Source organism: Hylobates moloch, unplaced genomic scaffold (assembly GCF_009828535.3).
Source record: "Hylobates moloch isolate HMO894 unplaced genomic scaffold, HMol_V3 SCAFFOLD_35, whole genome shotgun sequence".
In the NCBI taxonomy this organism is placed as follows: Eukaryota; Metazoa; Chordata; class Mammalia; order Primates; family Hylobatidae; genus Hylobates; species Hylobates moloch.
In genome coordinates this window covers 121,274-147,636 of record NW_026652310.1, presented here as the reverse complement: position 1 = coordinate 147,636, position 26,363 = coordinate 121,274, and the positions used below count along the sequence as shown (strand labels likewise).

Sequence of the window (26,363 nt, the reverse complement as noted above, 5' to 3'; positions counted from 1 at the left end):
GTACTGGTACAAGAACAGACACAAAGTCCAATGGAACAGAATAGAGAACCCAGAAATAAGACTGCACACCTACAACTATCTGATCTTCAACAAACCTGACAAAACAAGCAATGAGGAAAGGATTCCCTATTTAATAAATAAATTTAATAAATGGTTAGCCATATGCAGGAAAGTGAAACTGGACCCCTTCCTTAAACCATACACAAACATTAACTCAAGATGGATTAAACACAAATGTAAAACACAAAACTACAAAAACCCTAGAAGAAAACCTAGGCAATACCACTCAGGACACAGGCATGGGTACAGATTTCAGGATGAAGATGCCAAAAGCAATTGCAACAAAAACAAAAATTGATAAATGGGATCTAATTAAACTAAAGAACTTCTGCATAGCAAAAGAAACCATCAACAGGGTAAAGAGATAACCTACAGAATGGGAGAAAATTTTTGCAAACTATGCATCTGACAAAGGTCTAATATACAGCATCTATTAGGAACTTAAACAAGTTTACAAGAAAATAAACAACCCCATTAAAAAGTGGGCAAAGGACATGAAAAGATGTCTTCTCAAAAGAAGACATATGTGGCCAACAGTCATATGAAAGCAAGCTCAACATCACTAATCATTGCAGAAATGCAAATCAAAACCACAGTGAGATACCATCTCACACCAGTCAGAATGGCTATTACTAAAAAGTCAGGCCGAGTGCAGTAGCTCACACCTGTAATCCCAGCACTTCGGGAGGCTGAGACGGGTGGATCACTTGAGGTCAGGAGTTCAAGACCAGCCTGGCAAACATAGTGAAACCCTGTCCCTAATGAAAATACAAAAATTAGCCAGGCATGGTGGCAAGTGCCTATAATCCCAGCTACTTGGGAGGCTGAGGCAGGAGAATCACTTGAACCCATGAGGCGGAGGTTGCAATGAGCAGAGATTGTGCCAGTGCACTCCAGCCTGGGTGACAGAGGGAGACTCCATCTCCAAAAAAAAAAAAAAGGTCAAAAAATAACGGATGCTGGTGAGGTTGTGGAGAAAAAGGAATGCTTTTACACTGTTGGTGGGAGTGTAAATTAGTTCATTGTGGAAGATAGTATGGCAATTCCTCAAAGAGCTAAAAACAGAACTATTATTTGGCCCAGCGATCCCATTACTGGGTATATACCCAAAGGAATATAAATTGTTCTATTATAAAGACACATGCAGCCATATGTTCATTACAGTACAATAACAAAGAAATGGAATCAACCTAAATTCCTATCGATACAGGCTGGATAAAGAAAATGTGGTACATATATGCCATGGAATACTATGTAGCCATAAAAAGGAACGAGATCATGTCCTTCGCAGGGACATGGAGTTGGAGGGATATTATCCTTAGCAAACAAACACAGGAGCAGAAAACCAAATACCACATGCTCTCACTCATAAGTGGGAGATAAATGATGAGAATACATGGACACATGGGGGGAACAATGCACACTGGGTCCTACTGGAGGGTGGAGGGTGGGAGGGAGGACAGGATCAGGAAAAATAACTAGTGGATACTAGGCTTAATACCTGGGTGATGAAATAATCTGTACAACAAACTCCCATGACATACATGTATCTATGTAACAAACCTGCACATCCTGCATGTGTACCCCTGAACTTAAAAGTTAAAATAAAATTGGGGAGACAGGGTTGTATTTTTCCAATCAGTAAATTGAATAATTTTTATTGGTAAATAAAAAAGATCTATTTGTCATCTGTGCTTTTAAAGAGATTTTTTTAACACTCTAATTCTCTTTTCTTCCCTAAATATGCTACGAGATACTTGATTCACATTTGTATTACTACCATCTAAAAGGGAATGAGACAGCTGCCCTGGGTGTAATTTAGTGGTAGTGGCAGTGAGAACCCTGGTAGATGAATTTTAAATATTCCTCTTGATGGGGCTCAGAACACACTACCTCCAAAATACGGCACATCAACATAGAGAACACAGCAGAAGCAGGAACGTCATTCTCTAACCTTCTTTCACCACTCTCCCGAGGGAAGTCAGTCCATCAAGGGAGAGGTACCTTCCCCGTACCAGGAGGAAAGGAACATCCTTATCTCTAAAGACACAGGGATGCAAAGAAGAATCTGAACAGAAAGGCTTTGCTAAATTTCCCCCAGTTTATTAGCATTAGATCATAACCTCTTTGTCCAATCATACTTTTGCATGACTATTCATTTGTAATAAAACCTAAGCATAAAAATACACAGGTTTCCCTGTTTCTTGGGGGGGGGTCTTCATTTCTGAAGGCTTCCATGTTATGTAAAGTTTGCATTAAATAAAATTGTATGCTTTTTTTTTTCTTGTTAATCTGTCTTTCGTTATAGGGTCCTCATCCATGAACCCAAGATGGGAAGAAGAGACATACTTTTTCTCCCCTACACTGTTACTTATCTTACTTATCTCTTTCTTTGACCAGACTATCTCTCACTTTAAGATGTTACTCATAGTGTGCAAGCCAGCAGCATCTGTATCATGTGTGAGCTTATCAGAAATGTAAATTCATGGACCCTACCCGAAGCTATTGAATCTGAATCTCTGGAGAGGAGAGACAGGAAGCTTTTAACAAGCTCTTGAGATAATTCTTATGCACATAAAGTTAGGATACTTGTTATCAATGCTAGCTGCACATTATTATCATCTTAGAAACTTTAAAACAAAAGAACAACCAAAACTCTGGCTCTGATCCAACCAATTAAATCCAGACTCTCCTGGGGGTAGGTCTGGATGTGTGTTTAAAAGTCCTCTAGGTGATTTTAATAAAGAGCCATTGTTTCAAGAGAAGAGCAAAATTTGTAATTTGGTTTATCAGCAGCAGCTGGCTCTCTGACAGTACCTTACCAACTCATCTGCTAACTATTAAGACAATTATACAACCTTAGCCTCTAAACCAGCTTCTTCTAGGTGTGTGTATATTTGGCTTCTTATATTCATAACCTAATTTTTCTTTTGCACTTTTTATTTCTTTGAATTTCAAACATAAACTTAAGTAGGAATAATAATACAAAGCAGTGGTTTTCAAACTTTAGTGTGCATCAGAGTTACCTAGGATTGTTAAAATGGATTCCTGGGCCCGACCCCAGCGTGTCTGATTTAGTAGATGTGGGCTGGGGTCAAAAAATTTGCATTTCTAACAAGCTCCAAGGTCCTGAAGCTACTGCGCCAATGACCACACTTTGAGAATGACTGGCATAATAGACCTCTATTTACCTGTTACCCAGTTTCCAACAATTATCAACTAATGGCTAATTCTCATCTCCTCCGTACCACCATCCACTTCTCCATGGCCCAGATTATTTGAAGCAAATCCCTAACATATCATTTCATCAATAAATATTTCAGTATACAGTAGTCCCTTCTTGTCCACAGGGATAGGTTCCAAGACCCCCAGTGGAGGCCTGAAACCACAGATAGCACTGTACTATCTATATAACACTACGAACAGATTTATTTTTCCTCCTTCACAATTTGATGGATAGAAGATTCATTTTTACTATAGATGTTAGCAACCACAGCCTACTATCTTTTTCTAATTGAGAACTTTCACCTTTTCACTTAAAGGAAGCACTTTATGGCTTCTCTTTGGCACACTGAATTGCTAGCATCCCTACTTTTGTGCTTTGGGGCCATTATTAAGAAAATGAAAGGTTAATTGAACACAAGCCCTGAAATACTGTGACAGTTGATCTGATAACTAAGCCAGCTACTAAGTAACTTACAGGTGGGTAGTGTACAGAGTGGATATGCTGGACAAAGGGATGATTCATGTCCTGGGAAAACAAAGTAGGATAGCTTGAGATTTCATCATGCTGCTCAGAACAGTGTGCAATATAAAACTTACGCATTCTTTTTTCTAGAATTTCCCTTTAATATTTTCAGATCATGGTTGACCATAGGTAACTGAAAAATCATGAAAGCAAAACCACAGACAAGGAAGAACGACTATGTATCACTAAAAAGACAGACTTTTTAAACCCAACCTCAATACCTCATTAAGTCACTGTTCAAAATTTCCCAATTGTCATTTTTTTTTCCAGTTTGTTTCCAGTTTGTTTCAATCAAGATGCAAATAAGGTACAACCACTATGTTTGATGGGTAAGATCTTTATGTTCTCTTTCCACATCTTTTTACTCTTGTAATTTTTTTTTTTTTTTTTTTTTGAGACAATGTCTTGGTCTGTCATCCATGCTGGAGTACAGTGATGCAATAATAGCTTACTCCAGCCTCAATCTCCGGGCTCAAGTGATCCTCCCACCTCAGCATCCTGAGTAGCTGGAACCACAGGTGCATGCCAAGACATTGGGATTTTTATTTTTATTTTTAGTAGAGATAAGGTCTATGTTGCCCAGGCTGCTCTTGAACTCTTGAGCTCAAGTGATCCTCCCGCTTTGGCCTCCCAAAGTGCTAGGATTACAGGCATAAGCCACCACGCCTGGCCTCCTCTTGTAATTTTGTGGTTGTTGAAGAAACTGGGTCATATGTCCTATAAAATTTCCCAGTCTGGATTTTGGCTTCTGCGTTCTCATGGTGTTATTTAACATTCCCTCTGTCCCCTTTATGTCCTGTAAATTAGTAGTTAGATTTAGAGTCTTGATCAGACTCAGGTTCCATATTTTTGGCAAGAAAACTTCATAGGTGATGTTGTATACTGTTGTAATTTGTTAAGTGAGGTATTTAAGCTAGGTTTTGTGTGGCACAGTGAGGAACATTCAGACTGGAATAGTAGAAAGATTAGGTTTATTCCTCATAGATCTAAGCGAGAAGGCAGAGACAATGGGAAGGTGTGGGGTGTCATCAAGAACATGAATGCTCAACCAGCAGATGGGGAGCAAGAGAGAGAGGGTGAAACCTTTGCGTGGAGGCTTTTATTGGTGTGCAGAGTGTTACCTAGGTGGGTTTCCCCTGGCAACCCGTAGTGGGGTTGTTTGAAGGGAGCACAAGGATAAGCACGGGAACTTGGGGATTACATTATTAGGTTCCTAACACTTAAAAGTAGGTGATCAAACAGTTTGGGATATGGGGCCTTATCTATCTAGAAGATAAAATGCTAACTAGATGGAGACTATCTCAAAATAGGTGGGTCAAAAGTCAGGGACAAGACAACAAAATGGATGCTGGGACAGCATTACATAAATAAGAGTTATGACATGTACTTCCAGTAGGAAGCAATTAATGTCTGTTGCCTCTCTTCTTAAGCTTTTAGTAAACGACGATCATTGCCTGCATCTACTAATTCAGTAGGGTTGCAAAATAGGTAATCTTCTAATCTTTTCTTCACTTACTAACTGCAATAGTTTTAGAAAAAGAAGTATCTTCTCATCACCTATTTGGTTACCCTGGGGTATATATATCAAAGGCAGGATAAATTCTTGATTATTTCCAGTTAGTTGCCATCATGTGTTGCTTAATGAAGGGGATGCATTCTGAGAAATGGGCTATTAGGTGATTTCATCATGTGAACATCATAGTGTGTACTTATACAAATATAGATAATATAGCATCTAGACTATATGGTATAGCCTATTGCTCCTAGGCCACAAACCTATCAAGCACCTTACTGTACTGAATACTAAAGGAAACAGTCACACAACGATAGTAGTGTACCTAAACATACCTAAACACAAAAAAGGTATAATAAAATACATCATTAAAACATAAAAAATGGTATAACTGTATATGACACTTACATGAATGGAGCTTGCAGGCTTGGAAGTTGTTCTGGGTGAGTCAGGAAGTGAACGGTGGGTTAATGTGAAGGCCTGAAACACTACTGCATACTACTATCAATTTTATAAACACTGTATACTTAGGCTACTAAAGTTATTAAAAAATATTTTTCTTTCTTCAATAACAAATTAACTTCAGCTTACTATAACTTTTTTCCTTTATAAACCTCTTAATTTTTTAAACTTTTTGACTCTTGTAGTAACACTAAGCTTAAAATAAAACACGTTGTGACAGCTGTACAAATATATTTTCTTTATATCCTTATTCTTTATGTTTTTTTCTATCTTTAAAATTTTTTGTTTTGTTTTTTACTTTTTAAACTTTCTTCTTAAAAACTAAGATATAAACACACACATTAGCCTAGGCCTATGCAGGGTCAGAATCATCAATATCACTGTCTTCCATCTCTACATCTTGTCCCACTGGAAGGTCTTCAGGGGCAACAGCATACATGAAGCTGTCATCTCTTATGATAACAATGTCTTCTTCTGCAATACTTCCTGAAGGACCTATGTGAGGCTGTATTATAGTTAACTTCTTTTTAAAATTGGAGTACTCACTAAAATAACAATAAAAAGAATAGTATAAGAAATATATAAACCAGTAACGCAGTCATCTATTATCACTATCAAGTATTATGTACTGTACATAATTGTACATACTGTACTTTTATATGGCTGACAGCGCAGTGGTATGTTTACACCAGCATCAACACAAACACATAAGTAATATGCTGTACTATGATACTAGGATGGCTATGACATCACTAGGCAATAGGAATTTTTCAACTCCATTATAATCTTATGGGACCACTGTCATATATGCAGTCTGTCACTGACCAAAATGTTATTATGTGGTACATGATCATATCACTTTTCAAAAATATAAATTTGAATAGTGACTAGATACTTGACGATATTTAAAAATTACTGTTAATTGTTTTCAGATTTAATAATGGTATTGAGGTTAGGTTAACAGACTTTGTGCTTTCAGTGATATATACTAAAATATTTAGTGACAGAATGATAGGATGCTAGGGATTTGCTTAAGTGGGTGGTGGTACAGATGAGATATGTTATTAGTTGATAATTGTTGGAAGTTGAGTAATGGGTAAATAGGGGTTTGTTATACCAGTTGGTATAAACACATTTGATGTGTTTCAATAAATATGATGCTCAAATTGGCTCACTTTTTTTTTTTGAGACACAGTCTTGCTCTGTTGCCCAGGCTGGAGTGCAGTGGCACGATCTCAGCTCACTGCAACCTCCGCCTCCCAGGTTCAAGCAATTCTCCTGCCTCAGCCTCCAGAGTAGCTGGGACTACAGGTGCCTGCCAGGATGCCCAGCTGATTTTTGTATTTTTAGTAGAGACGGGGTTTCACCATATTAGCCAGGCTGGTCTTGAACTCCTGACCTTGTGATCTGCCCGCCTCGGCATCCCAAAGTGCTGAGATTACAGGCGTGGGCCACTGTGCCCAGCTCAAATTGGCTCACTTTTAGCCTGTGAGATCTCTTTCAAGTTGGGTTTTTTGTTTTGTTTTTTTTTTTTAGTCTCCTTGACAGACTCTCATAGCTTTTTTTTTTAAGACATTTTCCTTGTTTTCTAGTATGATAAAATGTCCATATTCATATTTTAGATTTCCTGACTTACACGGCGAATTCTCAGTGAGCTCTGGTTCATTTTATAAAAATGTGGAAAATATTATTTAAAGAATGCCCACAAGTGCTTGGATACTATTACTGAGTTGATCATTGCTTTTCTAGGTCCTTTTAGTGGAAAGAAATAGGTAATTTTTTCAACATAAAAAACAAACTCTAATACTTTCCATTCAAATCCACGAACTATCGGATTTCTACTTACCCTCACCAGTCTTACCCCAGGATCTCCTTTAATTAGCCAAAAAAAAAAATCATCTTTTTTTTTTTTTTTTTTTGAGATAGAGTTTCACTATGTTTTGCAGGCTGATGTCAAACTCGGTTCGGCAGAAAAATCCCAATTCTTTTTTTCTTTTCTTTTTTTTTTTTTTTTTTTTTGAGACGGAGTCTTGCTCTGTCACCCAGGCTTGAGTGCGGTGGCAGAATCTTGGCTCACTGCAACCTTTGCCTCCCAGGTTCTCCTGCCTCAGTCTCCCGAGTAGCTGGGACTACAGGCACCCATCACCACACCCGGCTAATTTTTGTATTTTTAGTAGAGACGGGGTTTTGCCATGTTGGCCAGGCTGGTCTCAAACTCCTGACCTCAGGTGATCCACCCGCCTCGGCCTCCCAAAGTGCTGGGATTACAGGCATGAGCTGCCACGCCTGGCCCTAAAAATCCCAATTCTTAAGACACCAATATAGATACTCAGAATAACACTATTAACACCACAAACAAATGATTATAAAAGACTTTAAAACTTCTTTTTGCATTCTATTTTCCCTTAGGCCAATTTTCTTTTAAGCAACAACTTTATTCAGATATCACATATTATAAAATTCATCCTTTTAAAGTATAGAATTCAGTAGTTTTTAGTATATTCAAAGTTGTGCAACAATCACCACTATCTAATTTCAGAACATTTTCATCACCATAAAAGGAAACCCCATATCCATCAGAAGTCACTCCAATTCCCTGCATCCCTCAGCATCAACCAGCAGATGGGGAGCATTAATCTACTTTTATTTTCTATTTTGATTATTTCATATAAATAAAACACTACATTATGTGGCCTTTTGTGTCTGGCTTCTTTCACTTAGCATGTTTGTTTTCAGGGTTCATCCATGTTGTAGCATGTATCAGTACTTTATTCTTTTTTACTGCCAAATAATATTCTATTGTATGGATAGAACATAGTTGGTTTATACACTAAGCAATGGATGGACACTTCAATTTTTTCAGCTTTTTGGCTTTTATGAATAATGTTGCTATGAGCATTTATGTGGACATATGTTTTCATTTCTCTTGGGTATATACCCAGGTATGGAATTGCTGGATCTACGGCAACTCCATGTTTAATGTTTTGAGTAGCTGCCAAACATTTTCCAAAGTGGAGGGGTTACTTTCTACTGGGTTTCTACTGTGAGCACCAGTAGCAGACAATCAAATAATTTAAATCACTGAAAACAGTTATTCTATGAGAAGTTATGCAAATAAGTGAATCCACAATTAGATCCATTTGTTTCATTTGCTTTTGAGGTTTAGGAATTGCTTTCTAAAAAGTTAATTTTTATATAATTATGTAAAATATTTAAATGATTCCAAAGTTGAATTTACAAGAAAAAATATACAAAGTATAGTCAAATAAGTCTAACTTCTATTCCTTTTCTCTCCCCCATTTCCTCCCTCTCTCTATAGATAACAATTTTTTATTTTTGTTTTATCCTTACATCTTTCTTCAACATGTGTGTATGTGTGTGTGTGTGTGTGTGTATCCATAGCAATGTGTCCCAGAGATCATCTATTGTAATATATGAAGATATACTTTCCTATATAGCTATTGACGGTACGATCAATATGTTTCACCTCAGCTCTATCATTTTATGTAATATGTATGTCTGTGTATCTGTGCCTTTCAAACAGTCTTTTTGTAGATGATCTATTTTATTTGCTCTCTTTTTTTGGGATATATTTTAGTATTCAGGAAAGTTTCCATTTTTAACCTAATGATTACATTTATGCTAATTACTTTTATAAAAATACCTTATCCCCATGCCACACATTTTTTAGAGCAATTTTCTATTTGTTCTCCACTATAAGCAATATGAAAATTAAAAGACAGCCTTTTTCCCCCCTCTCCTTTTCTCCATATCTGATTTTAAGTAATAACCCTTTTATTACCAATTAATATCTACAAGCCAGTCAGCAAATTTATTCTACTTTTCATATATTATTTTTCATTCTCTTCCTATTTTTGCAATGTTGGTGTCTATAGCCAATATACATACTATGCTGTATCTTTCACATCCACCATTTTATCTTAGTTCTACAGATGAATATAAAATGCTCACAATCAGTCCTGATTTTACTATGTCCCTAGTCATATTGTTTAACTGAAGCTAATTCTCTAGTCAATTCCTCAAAACATTTATGAAAACATTCCATGAGTTCTTACATGTTTATAATAGTTTGCTTATGACCTTTATATTTAAAGGTAAGTATGGGCCGGGCGTGGTGGTTCACGCCTCTAATCCCAGCACTGTGGGAGGCTGAGGTGGGTGGATCACAAGGTCAGGAGTTCCAGGCCAGCCTGGCCAATATGGTGAAACCCCATCTACTAAAACTATAAAAAAAAAAATAGCTGGGTGTGGTGGCGGCCTGTAATCCCAGCTACTGGGGAGCTGAGGCAGAGAATTGCTTGAACTCAGGAGGCTGAGGTTGCAGTGAGCCGAGATCGTGCCACTGCACTCCAGCCTGGGTGACAGAGCAAGACTCTGTCCCAAAAAAAAAAAAAAAAAAAAAAGGTAAGAAAAGTTCTATGTAAAATCTTTGGCTTGCCTATTTTTTCTTTGAGTATCCTATATTAACCTATAGTCTTCTGACATAAAGTGTTGCTATCAAAGTCTGATGATGTTCTGATTTTCTTCTTTATAAGTGACTTGGTCTTTTCTTTAGATGGCCAAAGTATTTTTTTTCCCTTTTCTCTAAATTCTTATAGTTTTCTTAGCATATATTAGGTGTTAGCCATCTGGGTCAATTTTCCTAATTATCTGTATGCCTTTTCAATATCAATGTCAAATTCCTTATTTTGAGGAAATATTTATTGAATGGTAGCTTTTAGTATTTCTTTATTCATTGCTTTGGGCTTATCTTTGCAGACTCCTATTATATGTACTTTGGATCTTCTCTGCCTAAATTCTCTATCACTTTCTATCAAAACTTTTTAACTCTTGAGACTTCAGGTTCTAAAATGGCAGCATAGAAATAAGGTGGCTTCAACCACACCCCTCACCCCAGAAAACCAAAAACAATTATACAGCACCAAGATTACCACCAGCAATATCCTAGAACTCAAATATGAAGATGAGATAGTTCCTGGGCATGGATAAATGAAAAAACTCTGAGCAGACAGTAAGAGAACTGGACTTCCATATCAGTGACACCCTTTCCCCCATCTGCCTGGCACCAACTGCACAGAAAAATTTGCCCCCAGGCTAGGTGCAGTGGCTCATGCCTCTAATCCTAGCACAGGCATCCACGAGGGAGGAGGATCCTAAGCTGTAATCCACAAGGGAGGAGGACCACTTGCATCTAGGAGTTTGAGACCAGCCTGGGCAACACAGTGATACCCTGTCACTACAAAAAATTAAAAATTAGCTGGGCATGGTGGTATGTGCCTGTATTCCCAGCTACTCAGGAGGCTGAGGTGGGAGGATTGCTTGAGCCTGACAGGCTGAGGCTACAGTGAGCCATCACTGCACCACTGCACTCCAGCCTGGGCAACAAAGTGAGACCCTGTCTCAAAAAAAAAAAAGGGACCTGAAGGAGATGAGTGAGAACCCATGTGTGTATCTGGAAAAGGGCATGGTGACATAGAGAAGAACATGGCCCTGGGATAAGAACATTCTCTGGACCTTGCTGACCACTGATCTTTGAAAAATCTCTCAGACTGTATAATACCAACCTCTTCTGGCTCTTGCTCTCCTTTCTAAATGCTGCCTCTTTCTTTCTTTCTCTTTTTTCCCCTACATTCTGCTCCCTAGACAATATTGGAGAAGAAATATAATTTCTCCTCAACCCTTGTAAGTTTATTGCTGGGATAAACCTCTGTAACAAAAGATAGATTGAAAAGACAAAAACAAGCAAGTTTACTATTATGCGCAGTGTACATCACGCAGGAGAAATCTCAACGAAAGGTAACTCAAAACAGTGTCTTTGAACTCCAGCTTACCTAGCATCTTCAGGATGCTATGTTTCTGGAATATTGATAATGCTCTTTATTAATATGGGTGGTGGTTTCTTGGATATTTACATATGTAAAAAATTGAACTGTGCACATAAGATACTGTATGTAAGTAATATCTCTATTAAAAACAACAGTTTGTTATAATTTCTGTTCTTTTACATCTGTTGAGGAGAGCTTTACTTCCAACTATGTGGTCAATTTTGGAATAGGTGTGGTGTGGTGCTGAAAAAAATGTATATTCTGTTGATTTGGGGTGGAGAGTTCTGTAGATGTCTATTAGGTCCACTTTGTATAGAGCTGAGTTCAATTCCTGAATATCCTTGTTAACTTTCTGTCTCGTTCATCTGTCTCATGTTGACAGTGGGGTGTTAAAATCTCCCATTATTATTGTGTGGGAGTTTAAGTCCCTTTGTAGGTCACTCAGGACTTGCTTTATGAACCCGGGTGCTCCTGTGTTGGGTGTATATATATTTAGGATACTTAGCTCTTCTTGTTGAATTGATCCCTTTACCATTATGTAATGGCCTTCTTTGTCTCTTTTGATCTTTGTTGGTTTAAAGTCTATTTTATCAGAGACTAGGATTGCAACCCCTGCCTTTGTTTTCCATTTGCTTGATAGATCTTCCTCCATCCCTTTATTTTGAGTCTATGTGTGTCTCTGCATGTGAGATGGGTTTCCTGAATACAGCACACTGATGGGTCCTGATTCCTTATCCAGTTTGCCAGTCTGTGTCTTTTAATAGGAGCATTTAGCCCATTTACATTTAAAGTTAATATTGTTATCTGTGAATTTGATCCTGTCATTATGATGTTAGTTGGTTATTTTGCTCATTAGTTGATGCAGTTTCTTCCTAGCCTCAGTGGTCTTTACAATTTGGCATGTTTTTGCAGTAGCTGGTACCGGTTGTTCCTTTCCATGTTTAGTGCTTCCTTCAGGAGCTCTTTTAGGGCAGGCCTGGTGGTGAAAAAATCACTCAGCATTTGCTTGTCTACAAACTGTCTCTCAGACCACAGTGCAATCAAACTAGAACTCAGGATTAAGAAACTCACTCAAAACCGCTCAACTACATGGAAACTGAACAACCTGCTCCTGAATGACTACTGGGTACATAATGAAATGAAGGCAGAAATAAAGATGTTCTTTGAAACCAATGAGAACAAAGACACAACATACCAGAATCTCTGGGACACATTCAAAGCAGTGTGTAGAGGGAAATTTATAGCACTAAATGCCCACAAGAGAAAGCAGGAAAGATCCAAAATTGACACCCTAACATCACAATTAAAAGAACTACAAAAGCAAGAGCAAACACATTCAAAAGCTAGCAGAAGGCTAGAAATAACTAAAATCAGAGCAGAACTGAAGGAAACAGAGACACAAAAAACCCTTCAAAAAATTAATGAATCCAGGAGCTGGTTTTTTGAAAAGATCAACAAAATTGATAGACCACTAGCAAGACTAATAAAGAAGAAAAGAGAGAAGAATCAAATAGATGCAATAAAAAATGAAAAAGGGGATATCACCACTGATCCCACAGAAATACAATCTACCATCAGAGAATACTACAAACACCTCTATGCAAATAAACTAGAAAATCTAGAAGAAATGGATAAATTCCTCGACACATACACCCTTCCAAGACTAAACCAGGAAGAAGTTGAATCTCTGAATAGACCAATAACAGGCTCTGAAATTGTGGCAATAATCAATAGCTTACCAACCAAAAAGAGTCCGGGACCTGATCGATTCACAGCCGAATTCTACCAGAGGTACAAGGAGGAACTGGTACCATTCCTTCTGAAACTATTCCAATCAATAGAAAACGAGGGAATCCTCCCTAACACATTTTATGAGGCCAGCATCGTCCTGATACCAAAGCCTGGCAGAGACATAACCAAAAAAGAGAATTTTAGACCAATATCCTTGATGAACATTGATGCAAAAATCCTCAATAAAATACTGGCAAACCGAATCCAGCAGCACATCAAAAAGCTTATACACCATGATCAAGTGGGCTTCATCCCTGGGATGCAAGGCTGGTTCAACATACACAAATCAATAAATGTAATCCAGCATATAAACAGAACCAAAGACAAAAACCACATGATTATCTCAATAGATGCAGAAAAGGCCTTTGACAAAATTCAACAACCTTCACGCTAAAAACTCTCAATAAATTAGGTATTGATGGGACGTATCTCAAAATAATAAGAGCTATCTGTGACAAACCCACAGCCAGTATCATACTGAATGGGCAAAAACTGGAAGCATTCCCTTTGAAAACTGGCACAAGACAGGGATGCCCTCTCTCACCACTCCTATTCAACATAGTGTTGGAAGTTCTGGCCAAGGCAATCAGGCAGGAGAAGGAAATAAAGGGTATTCAATTAGGAAAAGAGGAAGTCAAATTCTCCCTGTTTGCAGATGACATGATTGTATATCTAGAAAACCCCATTGTCTCAGCCCAAAATCTCCTTAAGCTGATCAGCAACTTCAGCAAAGTCTCAGGATACAAAATCAATGTACAAAAATCACAAACACTCTTGTACACCAATCACAGACAAAGAGAGAGCCAAATCATGAGTGAACTCCCATTCACAATTGCTTCAAAGAGAATCAAATACCTAGGAATCCAACTTACAAGGGATGTGAAGGACCTCTTCAAGGAGAACTACAAACCACTGCTCAATGAAATAAAAGAGGATACAAACAAATGGAAGAACATTCCATGCTCATGGGTTGGAAGAATCAATATCGTGAAACTGGCCATACTGCCCAAGGTAATTTATAGATTCAATGCCATCCCCATCAAGCTACCAACGACTTTCTTCACAGAATTGGAAAAAACTACTTTAAAGTTCATATGGAACCAAAAAAGAGCCCACATCGCCAAGTCAATCCTAACCCAAAAGAACAAAGCTGGAGGCATCACGCTACCTGACTTCAAACTATACTACAAGGCTACAGTAACCAAAACAGCATGGTACTGGTACCACAACAGAGACATAGATCAATGGAACAGAACAGAGCCCTCAGAAATAATGCCACATATCTACAACTATCTGATCTTTGACAAACCTGATAAAAACAAGCAATGGGGAAAGGATTCCCTATTTAATAAATGATGCTGGGAAAACTGGCTAGCCATATGTAGAAAGCCGAAACTGGATCCCTTCCTTACACCTTATACAAAAATTAATTCAAGATGGATTAAAGACTAATATGTTAGACCTAAAACCATAAAAACCCTAGAAGAAAACCTAGGCAATACCATTCAGGACATAGGCATGGGCAAGGACTTCAGGTCTAAAACACCAAAAGCAATGGCAACAAAAGCCAAAATTGACAAATGGGATCTCATTAAACTAAAGAGCTTCTGCACAGCAAAAGAAACTACCATCAGAGTGAACAGGCAACCTACAGAATGGGAGAAAATTTTTGCAACCTACTCATCTGACAAACGGCTAATATCCAGAGTCTACAATGAACTCAAACAAATTTACAAGAAAAAAACAAACAACCCCATCAAAAAGTGGGCAAAGGACATGAACAGACACTTCTCAAAAGAAGACATTTATGCAGCCAAAAAACACATGAAAAAATGCTCATCATCACTGGCCATCAGAGAAATGCAAATCAAAACCACAATGAGATACCATCTCACACCAGTTAGAATGGCCATCATTAAAAAGTTAGGAAACAACAGGTGCTGGAGAGGATGTGGAGAAATAGGAACACTTTTACACTGTTGGTGGGACTGTAAACTAGTTCAACCATTGTGGAAGTCAGTGTGGCGATTCCTCAGGGATCTGGAACTAGAAATACCATTTGACCCAGCCATCCCATTACTGGGTATATACCTAAAGGACTATAAATCATGCTGCTATAAAGACACATGCACACGTATGTTTATTGTGGCACTATTCACAATAGCAAAGACTTGGAACCAACCCAAATGTCCAACAACGATAGACTGGATTAAGAAAATGTGGCACATATACACCAGGGAATACTATGCAGCCATAAAAAAATGATGAGTTCATGTCCTTTGTAGGGACATGGATGAAACTGGAAAACATCATTCTCAGTAAACTATCGCAAGGACAAAAAACCAAACACCGCATGTTCTCACTCATAGGTGGGAATTGAACAATGAGAACTCATGGACACAGGAAGGGGAACATCACACTCTGGGGACTGTTGTGGGGTGGGGGGATGGGGGAGGGACAGCATTAGGAGATATACCTAATGCTAAATGACGAGTTAATGGGTGCAGCAAACCTACACGGCACATGGATACATATGTAACAAACCTGCACATTGTGCACATGTACCCTAAAACTAAAGTATAATAATAAAATTAAAAATAATAATAATAATAAATAAATAAATAAAAACAACAACATGCTGCCTCTGCCATTATCTTCCCCCCAAGCTATTTTTATAGAAATTATAGTCAGCCCTTGCTTTCATTGTTTAAGAGTATTTTGAGACTACAACATAATATTGAGCTAAAATAAGTATATTATGTCAATACCAAAATGTAAAAAATGCCCAAAGACAAAAACTTGGAAGGTAGACAGAAAAATGAAAATATTTTGTTATGATTATGGGTATTATTTTTTCTAGCTTTTTGTTTTCATTATTTTTGTTATACTAATTTTTTGCCACAAATTTCTCCAAAATATAAGTTTATCCTGTATATCTAATTAAACCACTTACCACAATTTTTGTCTCCAAAATAGTGGTAAGGTTTTCTATTTTTCCCTAATTCTATACAGCAAATTGCAGCTAACACAGTTTTCTTAGGCTACAGAATATGAAAAAGTAAACAAAGATTATTTTTTACTTCATTTGATACAAATAATTTCTAAAAACAAAAAGTGGGTAAGCAAAACATAGAAGAAAATGGAAAAAAGTAATTATAAAAGTTTACAGGACACAAAAGTGTTCTGTATTAACAATATGATATCCAACTAAAACACTAATGTTATTTTGAGGTGCTTGTTAAGTAGCACTATATCACTGAACATGAACATATCAATTGCTGTTAGCTTTTGAAAGATTTAGCAACGTATTTTTGTCTGAAGGGAGGGCAGTCTTGAAAAAGTGTGAGGCTGACCAATTTGGTTTTTAGCTCTGGGCAAATATCATTGGCATTTCCCCAAATATCCAGTACCTTGAGGGTGTTCTACAACTAGCCAAAATCTCTTCATAAAGGGCCATCTCCTGGGCAAAAATATTCTATGCGTCTCTTCACATGCTCTAAAGTCTGCTCTCAGCTAGCCAAGTTACTTAGAAAAGGACGTGATAAAAACAAGTTTAATGTGTTACTCCCATGATACTATTATATTTTTATAAGAAATAATTTCTTAAATCAAAGCAATAAAGCTAGTGAGATAATTTTTTATCAGTAAGAAGAAGGTGAAATCCTCCCCAAGTTATCTACCTACATGACTCATTGCTAACACTAGCCCTAAAATGCAAAAAAGATAGAGTTTATATCTTTGCAGGTATATCTGCAGTGTTCTATTACTGCTTTAACAAATTACCACAAATTTAGAGGCTTAGAAAAACATAATTTGATTATCTTGCAGTTCTCTAAGTCATAAACCCAGCATGAGTTTCACTGAGCTAAAATCAAGGTGCTAACAAGGCTGCATTCCTTTCTGGAGGCTGTGGGAGAAGGACCATTTCCTTGATCATTCAGATTGTTGGCAGAATTGTTTCTTGCAGCTGTATGACTGAGGTGCCCATTTCCTTGCTGGCGATTCATAGTTTCCAGAGGCCACCTGCATTCCTCGACTTGTGGTCCACTTCCTTCACCTTTAAAGCCAGCAACAGCAGGTGCAGCGCTCTTACTTTGAATCTGTCCTTCATCCACTAACCCCCAGCTAGGAAAAGTTCTCTGCTTTTAAGAACTCATGTGATTATATTGGATGACTGGATAATCCAGGATAATTTTACCATCTAAAGGTCCCTACCCTTAATTACATCTGCAAAGTTCCTTTTGCCATATTAGGTAACACATTCCCAGGTTCTGGGGATTAGCATATGGGTATCTTTGGAGGCCCATTATTCAGCCAGTCATGAAATTGCATTAGGAAGAATATAGCAGTTAATTTGGGGATTGTAAAAGCATATTCCTTTTTTCTAAATATTCATATTTAGATATGAGCATAAACACATAAAATGATATTTTTACTACTTTTTTTTTTTTTGAGACAGGTTTTCACTCTGTCACCCATGCTGGAGTGCAGTGGCGCAATCATGGCTTACTGCAGCCTGAGCCCAGGCAATCCTCTCACTTCAGCCTCTTGGGCAGCTACAACTACAGGTGCTTGCCACCACACCTGGCTGATTCTTTTCTGGTACTTTTTGTAGAGACAGGTCTCACCATGTTGCCCAGGCTGGTCTTGAACTCCTGGGCTCAAGAAATCTGCCTGCCTTGGCCTCCCAAAGTCTTACCATTTTTTAAACGTAGTTTGTGATTTGTGGTTTTGGCTTTCAAGGACTTATTAACAATGATTAAAAAAAAAAAAACCTAAATAATAATTTGACCATGTGACCATGTTGTCACCAAGTGGTGGTAGGAACTTGGCATGTGGTACTGGATTATTAAAGATATCCAAAAGAAAACATTTTAAGTTATTGAAGAAGTTGCTTTTAAAAAGAAAAAAATAGCCAAAATAGGTGCACCTACCCCAACCTGCCTAGACACAACTCATTAGACGGGGCATGTGTACCAAACCTAAGCTGAGCCAGTGATCCCTTCCCTGAGGGAGTGTTTAAAATTGGGATTAAGATTCTTGTCTCAGCCTTACTACTCTCTCAAATAAAAAAAAATGTACACTTGAGAGTTGTTAACACTGGTTACTTTCCAGCACATAAACTGAGGTGGGTAAAAAAGGTCAATCCACTGGAAAAGAAAAAAAGGACCTGGATATACAGACGGAAGCAGAGACAAAAGACACAAAGAGAACAGGTACTTTCTGTGTTCTCCTAGCACTCCAGTTCCTGTTTCCTGAGGTCTGGCTATATCCTTTCCCTGGCTTCTGGAAGATATCCCTGTATCCTTATAATCAATTCTCCTTTTTACTTAATGGTTTATTCTACTTGCATCAACTAAAGGAAAACATAGAGTAAGTTTGAAGTCATAAGATCAGCCACACTTCTCAACACTGCTTGTGTTTTTCTCACTTCTGGCATACCACTGCAGTGTTGCCTCTTCCTATATAATAACTTTATATTAAAAAACAAAGAAACAATCAACACACTAATAGTTATAAGAGGAAGCAAGCAAGATGTCCGATGCCCATGGAAAAGGTATCATAGAATCGTGGAGTTGAAAAGAGAGAGTTAATCATTTAGCTTAGACAATTTATTTTGTAGATGAGAAATGTAAAGACCCAGAAGAGGCCTTTGACTTTGTAAACTCACCTCTGGAGTCTTGACTCCAGGCTTTACAAATATGCTAATGCTACTCTTTCATTAAAACAAAATAAGCAATCATACTAAACAGCACAATATAGAGAATAACAATTCAGAATGTTTTATAAAGTGTTGATATATCAAAAAATGATACATTCCTCGAGGGAAGAGACTATTTTTTTCCTTCTGTATTCTGTCAAATTGCTTAGGCATGCAGGTTATTTCCCAACAGGGAAATAAATATTTAAACTAAAAAACATGACTTGACTATAAGGACTTTTAAAAGTATCTCCTCAATGCCAACCTCACCCTTCTCTTTACTATTCCTGTATAAATATATTACATTGAAAGGATCCTCAAAAGGATAATCTTTGGCTCTTTCTGCCATCTTGGAACCTGTGGAGGCCTGCTGGGAACAGCATGTCTAAAAGGGAAATATGCTGGAAGGCTATGGTACAAGACCATGTTTGCTTGCTCTAAGTGGGGTCTCCAGAACCAAAGGGAGTATGCAGCTCTTCTTAAAGTTGAAGGCGTTTATGCATGAGATGAAACTGACTTCTATTTGGGCAAGAGATGTGCTTATGTATATAAAACAAAGAACAACATAGTGACTCCTGGTGGCAAACCAAATAAACTAGAGTAATCCATGGAAAGATAATTTGGGCCCATGGAAACAGTACCGTGGTTTGTGCCAAAATCCAAAGCAATCTTCCTGCTAAGGCCACTGGACACAGAATCTGTGTGATGCTGTACCCCTCAAGGATTTAAGCTAATGAAAAGTAAATAAAAGTGGATTTGTGTTCTTAGGGGGAAAAAAAGCATAAACTTTGGCCAAGTTCAATAAATTCAATTCATAAAATTGTACATTCACAAAATAAGTTTAAGTGGAAAAAAAATAGATGTAAAGTTTCTTACATTCATTTAGGGCACATTAACTGATGTTTAGGACCAGTTACTGCAGATGGTAAGTCATTGCAATTATTTTAGTTGAAAAGATGAACAGGGAGATGCCTTTTTATTATAACGCCTAAACGAATATTCAAAGACAGAGAAAATGAGAATCACAAAAAAAGTTATCTCTTACACAAGCAATAGCACCACCTGCTGATAAATAAAAGCAACAATGTCAGTTAATTAAAAATGAGGCCAAGTACTTTGTATATTTAGATCTTTCCCCTTGGATGCTATTGTTTAATACAGTATAATTTATTAATATATTATAAAATTTATTTATAATAACTATGTTAATTTGAACATTGGTGCCCTTACAACTGGAATCAAGCATTTCTTAAAAATCAAAGGTAAAAATAAAACTTATTATGTAATACAGAAAACATTATAGTACTATGACTTTTAATTTTTATCCCAAAGGTAATTTATTTGTACCTTATTTATTTTACTTACCATCCAGTAATGTACATTTAGTTTCTATATTTGTTTTTATATTTCCTGATCAGCTCATTTAAAATAATGCCATCTCCTTTGCCCAGCTTAATTTTTATAGCACTCATTACCATTTAAAATATGTTACTTTTGCTTGTTTACAGTCTCTCATCTGATGAAATAAAAACTGTCAACAACACAGAATTTATTTATTGATTTTCTTTAACAACTAGGGAAGTACCTGGCATCTAGCAGACTCTCAATAAATATTTGTAAAAGAATTGATAAATATGAAAATAAACGAACAAATTATTATGCAATGCATTTTTATACTTCCTTGAAGTAATAGCTATGTCAAAAGTTTCAAAGCTCTTGACAGATTTTACCAAATTATCTTTGAGAAAAGCTGTACCAGTTAATGTTCCCATCAATGTTCTACAAAGAGCCCCATTTTCCCATTATCTGATGAATGGGAATGGCATAACATTGTAATTTTTATTTGCATAAAACTCATTGCTAAAGAGACAACATATTTTGCATTTCTGGGGGTATGTACCCTTCTTTTATCCTTTGCTTTTTTCCAACTCCAGAATTTCTATTACATTCCTTTTGTCTAATTTCTATCCTTTTACTGGTATTTTCTATTTATTCAGACTGTGATCTGTTTTCCTTTGGCTCTTTGAGCATATTTAAGATCACTGATTTAGTCTTTGTCCAGTCTCTTCAACAAATGGTGCTGGGAAGACGGGATATCTATATGCAGAAGAATGAAACTAGACCCCTATCTCTCACCATATGCAAAAATCAAGTCAAAATGGATTAAAGTCTTAAATCAAAGACCCAAACTATGAAACTACTAAAAGAAAGCATCGGGAAAAATCTCCAGGACGCTAGTCTGGGCAAAAATTTCTTGAGTAATACTCCACAAGTACAGGCAACCAAAGCAAAAATGGACAAATGGGATCATATCAAGTTAAAAAGCTTCTGTACAGCAGAGAAGACAATCAACAAAGTGAACAGACAACTCACAGAATTGGAGAAGATATCTGCAAACTACCCATCTGACAAAGGATTAGTAACCACAATATATAAGGAAACCCAACAACTCCATAGGAAAAAAATCTAATAATATGATCAAAAATTGGGCAAAAGATCTGAATAGACATTTCTCAAAAGAAGTCATACAAATGGCAAACAGGTATATGAAAAGGTGCTCAATATCATTGAGCATCAGAGAAATGCAAATCAAAACAACAATGACATATCATCTCACTGCAGTTAAAATGGCTTATATCTAAAAGACAGGCAATAACAAAATGCTGGTAAGGATGTGGGGGAAGGAAACACTCATACACTGCTGGTGAGAATGTAAATTTGTACAACCACTGTGGAGAACAGTTTAGAGGTTCCTCAAAAAACTAAAAATAAAGCCACCATATGACCAAGCAATCCCACTGCTAGGTATATACCTAAAAGAAAAGAATCAGTATATCCAAGAGCTATCTCCATGTTTGCTGCAGCTCTGTTCACAATGGGCAAGATGTAGAAGCAACCTAAGTGTCCATCAACAGATGAATAAAGAAAATGTGGTACATATACACAATGGAGTACTATTCAGCCATAAAAATGAATGAGATCCTGTTATTTGCAATAACATGTATGGAAATCAAGATCACTATGTTAAGTGAAATAAGCCAGGTACAGAAAGACAAATATTGCATGTTCTCACTTATTTGTGAGATTTAAAAATCAAAACAACTGAACTCATGGAGATAGAGAGTAGAAGGATGACGCCTGTAATCTCAGCACTTTGGGAGGCCAAGGTGGGTGGATCACTTGAGGTCAAGAGTTCGAGACCAGCCTGACCAACATGGGTGAAATCCAGTCTCTACTAAAAAAAATACAAAACTTAGTAGCCGGGCGTGGTGGCAGGCACTTGTAATCCCAGCTACTTGGGAGGCTGAGGCGGAAGAATTGCTTGAACCCAGGAGGCAGAGGTTGCAGTGGGCCGAGATTGCTCCATTGCACTCCAGCCTTGGCGAGAGAGCAAGACTCTGTCTCAAAAAAAAAAAAAAGAAGGATGGTTATCAGATGCTCGGAAAGGTCATGGGTTGGGGGAGGAGAGGAGGTGGGAATAGTTAATAGGTATTTAAAAAATCAGAAAGAATAACTAAGATCTACTATTATTTGATAGTACAACAGAGTGACTATAGTCAATAATTTAACTGCATATTTTAAAATCACTAAAGGAGTATAATTGGATTGTTTGTAACACAAAGGATAAATGCTTGAGGGAATGGATACCCCATTCTCTGTGATATGATTATTATACATTGCCTGCCTGCATCAAAACATCTCATATACACCATAAATATCTGCACCTACTGTGTATCTATAAAAATTAAAGTTAAATAAATAAAAAAATCAAATCTATAAAAGTAGAGAATAGAACAGTGGTTACCAGGTGGTGCGTAGTGGGGAATGGGGAAATGCTGATCAAAGGGTATAAAGTTTCAGTTAGGACAGAAAGTTTTCAAAATCTATTGCATAGCATGGTTAATAATAATAACAAAGTATTGTAAATTTCAAAATTGCTAAAACAGAAGATTTTCAACATTATCACTACAAAAAATGTTATGTAAGGTGATAGATATGTTAGTTTGACATAATCTTTCCACGATGTATACATATATCAAAACATCACATAGTACCTGTACCTCATAAGTATATACAATTATTATTTGTCAATTAACAATAAAACTTTGAAAAAAATAAAGTCTTTGTGTAATAAGTCCAATGCTGGGCATTCTCAGGGATGGTTTCTATTAATTTCTTTCCCTGTGAATGGGCCGTAATTTCCTGCTTCCTGTATGCCTTGTAATTTTTTGTTGAAAATTGGATGTTTTTAATATCATAATGTGATAACTCTGGAAATCAGAATCTCTCTCCAACAAGGCTTGCATTTTTGCTTGTTGAGGGCTCAGTCATCTGTCTATTTACTGACTTTTCCAAACTGTTTTTGCAGACTGCTTTTTGTGTGTGGTCACTGAAGTCTCCATTCCGTTATCTCAGTGGTCAGCCAGACAGAGCCGAAAAGAAAGAAAAAAAATACTCTCCTACTCTTTGCCAATTGGCTCCGACCTAGGCACTCCTTTAATACATAGCCAGACCACCTACAACTCTACTTTAGCTTTCACTCCTTGTTTGTTCATAAATGAAAGATATTCCAGTGATACAAGCCTCACATCCTCTGGTCTTTTCTGAGCACAGGGCGTGTATGTTACATTCCAGATCCCTCAGTATATGTGAGGACCCTCCAAAGCCCTTATTCGTTGATGCCACTCTGAGAGATTTCTAAGGCGTCAAAACAAAGACAAAACTTTATGCCAGTCATTCAGGGAACTATGAAAGGTTAAAAAGTGCAATTTGTGAGAACCGCAACTTTTTGAGGACACTGTCCGTATTGTGTACCCTGCTCCACCTCCACTGCACCACCCAATACACACACACCAGCAAGCCACACCAGAATCCAGGTTGCCATCATTTTAGCTACTGCCAGGCTGGGAGTGGGGGATGGTAGGCAGGTAAGCAAAAATGCCACAATGCTTTCTTCCCAAAATTTAGCAGTATATATATATATATTTTAAATTAAGCACTCCTCTGGTTGCTAGTGGTTTTTTTCATTAGATCTCAAAGCTTGGAAAAAATTGATTGACATTTTTTGCCAGCTTAACGGCTGCTTCAGTGGAGGAACCAATTTTTAGGGCCACCTATTCCACATTTTCTGTGACACCATACTTCTGCTCATTTTTACTGAAGAAAGTTTTAAAACCTTTATTGCATCTGTGTAACTGATATAGAGTCAGAGAGGAAGGCTCACACCACACAAAATCATCTAAAGAGGAAGGAAAAGATGACTCAAATATACTATCCAACAACAATGGGTATACTTTTAGCCATACAGTTAGAGACATGGGTACACAATTTTACTTACGTGAGATCATAGAATAACATGCTATCCTATAACCCAGTCTTTTTACTAAATAACATCCCGAGTATCTTTCCAGGTGATTAAACATAATCCTTCTTCTCCATTTTTAATGAGTTGAGGGTATTGCACTTTAGGTATATAGAATAATAACCAATCAGTCTCCTGCTCATGGACATTTATTTTTACTTTTCACTATTAATACTGTGATGAAAACTGATATGCATACATCTTTGTGTACTTATACAATGATCTCTTTAAAGAAAATTCCTAGAAGAGAGATTCCTGAGTCAAGGGATATGTGCATCTGACATTTGGATATGTATCATCAAATTACCCTTCAAAAAGTCAAATTGCTCTATATTTCCACTATTACTATATAAACAAAGAAGCTCATTTCCTCCTGCTTAAGTGAAACTGAGGGTTTTAGGTCATTATTAATCTTTTTAACTTATTGGGTAAAATATATCATTTTATTTATTTACTTCTTTATTTTATATCTATTTATTAGTTAAATTGAACATCTGTTCATGTTTTTTATTGGCCATCTACATTTGTCTATGAACTATTCACGCCTTTTGGCTATTTTTCTGGATAATTTCTTGAACAATGAAATTCAAACTGGTAGCTTTCCCACTCTACTCCGCCTTGAGAATCACTGCAGTGGTTTAGCATAGCTCTGAAATGTGCAAAGCTGATTTTTACAAACTCATGTTCAATTATTTAAAATAAACTTTTGATATGTAAGGAATCACATTAGCAGAACAGCTGCTATTAGATCTGCCTTCTCACAGATAACACCTATGTACTCCAGACAAAATACAAAAACAAGTATTTGAACACTGGACAGCAATCAAAAGTAGGCAGACAGCCACTTTGGAAAACAATTTGGCAGGTCCTCAAAGAGTTAAACATAGGGTTACACTGGTCATAGCAATTCTACTTCTAAGTATACACTCCAGAAAAATTAAAACATGTCCATACAAAAATAAAATCGTGTTCACACATTCTTAGTGGCATTATTTCTAATAACCAAATTTTGAAACCACTAAGTGTCCATTAACTGATTAATAAACAAAATGTGTTATAAATATATGATGAAATATTATTTGTCTATAAAAAAGAATAAAGTACTGGATACATGGATGAATCTTGAAAACACGCTAACTGAAAGAAGCCAGTCACAAAAGGCCACATAACATTATTATTTCATTTATATGAACTGTCCAAACTTGACAAATCCATAGGAAAAAAAGTAGATTAGTGGTTGCCTGCGACTAGGAATAGAGTAGGGAAAAATAAGGATTGACAGTTAATGGGTATACAATTCCTTTTAGAGGAGAGGAAAATGTTCTAAAATTAGAGTTATGTAATGGTTGCACAACCCTATGAATATAGTAAAAAACACTTTTTTTAATTGGGTACATTTTAAATGGGTAAAATGTGTCATGGATACACAAATTGTATCCTGATAAATTTGTTTCTTTAAAAAAGCAGCCAGAAACTTGAGTCAATGGTTGAAAGAAGAGAATAGGGCTGGGCACGGTGGCTCACCCTGTAATCCCAGCACTTTGGGAGGCCGAAGCAAGTGGATCAAGGTCAGGAGTTCGAGACCAGTCTGGCCAACATGGCAAAACCCCGTCTCTAATAAAAAATACAAAAATTAGCTGGGCACTGTGGCAGGCGCTTGTAATCCCAGCTACTCTGGAGGCTGAGGCAGGAGAATCTCTTGAACCCAGGAGGCAGAGGTTGCAGTGAGCCGAGATCGCTCCACTGCACTCCAGCCTGGGTAACAGAGCTAGACTCCCTCTCAAAAAAGAAAAAAAAAAAAGGAACACTGCACCTCAACTAAAAATTTGTGAAGAGCTCTCAAACACTAAATAGAAATTTGATAAATTTGTAGAAAATGC

The 26,363-nt window shown here is 37.1% G+C and overlaps 1 protein-coding gene and 1 pseudogene across 5 annotated transcripts in view; one reads left to right on the top strand and one right to left on the bottom strand.

Annotated features, from left to right (window-relative positions):
• The window catches only part of LOC116463412 (intraflagellar transport protein 80 homolog), a 149,233-nt gene that overhangs the window by 64,002 nt on the left and 58,868 nt on the right, over positions 1 to 26,363 (bottom strand). The window lies entirely within an intron of this gene.
• Positions 17,392 to 19,850, top strand: LOC116463400 (large ribosomal subunit protein eL33-like; annotated as a pseudogene).